The following is a 2,839-nucleotide window of genomic DNA, read 5'->3' as shown; positions in this document are numbered from 1 at the left end:
AAAGAGTCGGGTGTTTTTGTCTGTTCCTTTCTTTTTTTGTTTTCTCTGGTTCTGGGTGGGATGTGCGTTTCTCTGGGGTCTCTGCCCTCCCTCCCTTCCTTCTCTTCTTCCCTTCATCCCAGGATGATGCCTGGGGACACGAATTCCTCAGTCACGTGAAGGGAGGCCTGGGCAAGAGGAGGAGAGATGGTGGGGACCTGCTCTGGCAGTAGCATAAAGACTTCCTTGTGTCTCCTGGACCTCTCCTGCTGGCTGGAGAGGCTCTCTGCAGCCAGCTGGTGGGTTTTCCTCTGCAGGAGGCTGAAGGGTCCCATGGGGAGAGAGGGCAGCTGTTCCTGTCCACCCTTGTCCTTTGTGGATTGGAGCAAGCACAGATTTGAGCTTGGGCTATTCAGTGAGCGTGTGAGTCAGCAGGCACAAACCGATACGAGTGATCACGTGTGCAGATGTGTGTCACAGACGTTTTTTGGATGAGTGAATGTGCAAAAGCATCTCAGTATGCATTTATTTTTTGTATACCTCCGTGTTCAAAGAGTGGTTTGGAGAAGGGAAATCCTTTGCTTCCAAGTTGTTCTCCCCAGGATGCAGCCTCTTCCCGCAGGCTCAATGCATCTGTCCTGGGCTGTGTCCTGGTACTCTACCAATCCTGGAGCAGGCAGAAGCAGAGGAGAAAACTGATTTTGTTTTGTTTTGGGTTTTTTTGTTTTGTTTTAATTATTATTAGTTTGGGGTTTTTTTTAACTCCTTTTTCACCCCTGCCCCAATAACACTGCACTGGCTTGGCCCACAGAAGCTGAAGCCTCTTCCCTGCAGTATGTGCTTCTACTGGGGCTGGGATAAGCTGCAGGAGACTTAATCAGACAGTGGGAGTGTATGTTTACAAGTGCATGGTTTCCTATGTGCATGAGTGCTAACATGCATGGTTTTGGTATGCACGTGGGCATTCGTTACCAGTACTGAAGGGGAAGGGGGCAGAGTTGGGCTTGGGTATGTGTGCTTTTAGGAAACGGGGGGATCTGGGAGCTGCAATCTCCGTCTTGGCATGGATGACTTTTTTGGGAATTCACAGGGGAAGAGTGCTAAACACATAGGACTGTTGCGTGCCTCTTTGGCCGCCTCTGCAACCCTGTGGGCTGTGCCTGCTGCAGGGTTGGTGCTTACATGCATTGGCTGTTCCTTCTTGCTGTGGGGTAAAAGGGAGAGAAGGGCAAAGCTCTGAGTCAGCAACGGGTGCTTTGGGGAAACACAAAGCCTGCCAAGGCACGGGATCCATCTGTCTGCTGTTCTGGTGTGAGGGAGCTCATGGAGCCATGGGCGGACTCCCCCCAGGGCCAAGAGACTCTTTTGGGACCATGATGCTATCCAGAAAGCATGTGTGGCCCCACTGTGCAGCCTGGGCCATGCAGACAAGACCATGCAGAGGAGCAGGGATCTAGGCCCAGCTACAGCTGGTTGGGCCAGTGTCTATCTAGAGTTTGACAGTGATGGGTACAGTCATGGTTTGGCCTGTTGTGGTATTGAACTGATTCAGCTCATTGAGGAGGCAGATCCATGCCTCCACCCTTACCACCCTTCAGCCTAGCAGATGGCTTGACAGGGTGCCCAGTGCCTGGGCTGTAGCAGGCAGAGGGTGACAAACATGGTGAACTTGCTCTGTTAGCCTTGCAGTGGAAAGTCTGGCTCATGATCCAAGCAGAGAAATGAGGATCAGAGGAGGAGGAGGAGGAGGAAAACGTTGGCATAAAGAGGAGTGACCCTGAAATCAGGCCAGCTGTGCTGAAGCAGGAGGGTTTCCATTGCCATTAACTCACCCCATCAGGGCTCCATATTCCTGTGTTGTCCAGCCCATTCCCTTGTGCCTAATTCCTGTCTTTGTATCTCTCTCTTTTTCCTTCCTATTCCCATCTTTAGAGCAGTGAAAAGCATCAACAAAAATAACTTGATTGCCTAATAAGACCGAGACTGGAGCAGAATGAAGATGAACATCTTTTTCTGATCAAACTGAGATGAAGTGTATCTTAGCTCCTTCCATATCTCATGTGCTATAATGCCTGCTTAGATGAACTGAAAGATCCTTTCTGTTGTTGTTGTTCGTGCTGTGTGTTCCCCACAGGTAGAAAAGCCCCTTTGGGAACTGAGTGGAGGTCAGCTTTGGAAGGCAGAATGCTCTCTCCCCAAAGGAAAGCTGTGGTTCTTCTAAGTCCAGACTTGTTGATGCAGCAGGAGGGAGTCTTGTCACAGTTAGGGGGTCCTTGTGCCAAGCAGCTGTGTGGAGGTGTTGGGTGTAGAGAGATAGATGATAGAGAAATGGGGACTGAGCTGAGAAAGGAGGAGCCTGCATTGAGCAAGATGAGAGCAGCAGCACTGAGGCTGCAGCACGAGGGGAACGTGCTTTCCCCAGCGGCAGCCAGAGGAGAGCAGGTATGTGTTAGCTCATGGGATCAGTAGCAGGAAAGTATGGAAGGAAGGAGCTGTTTCTCATTTTCACTCTTGCAAAAGAGCCTGAGGTCTCCTCTCAGACCTTTGGCTTCGCCTTATCTCAGTGACAACACCACAAGCCCAATGGCAGGCCTTGCTGACAACAGAAGAGAAAGACAAGTCAGTCTTTGCATGGGTGTTTTGGCAGCACCAGAGCCCCATGAAGCAGGGCTGCGTGCACGTGTGCTGAGGCTGCACCTTGTTTTCTTGCATAGTGGGAGCATCTCTCCTCTGATATTAGCCCTTTCCATTAATAGGTGTCCTTGGGGATTTTTAGTGCACTGCAGGTCACAGTTTCGTTGCTGAGTTGGGTATCTTGGGAGTTTCAGATGAACCCACACCTGCAATATCTGTGTCTCCT

Source organism: Nestor notabilis, unplaced genomic scaffold (assembly GCF_000696875.1).
Source record: "Nestor notabilis isolate BGI_N333 unplaced genomic scaffold, ASM69687v1 scaffold31244, whole genome shotgun sequence".
In the NCBI taxonomy this organism is placed as follows: Eukaryota; Metazoa; Chordata; class Aves; order Psittaciformes; family Psittacidae; genus Nestor; species Nestor notabilis.
Note: the sequence above shows the minus strand (reverse complement) of the source record.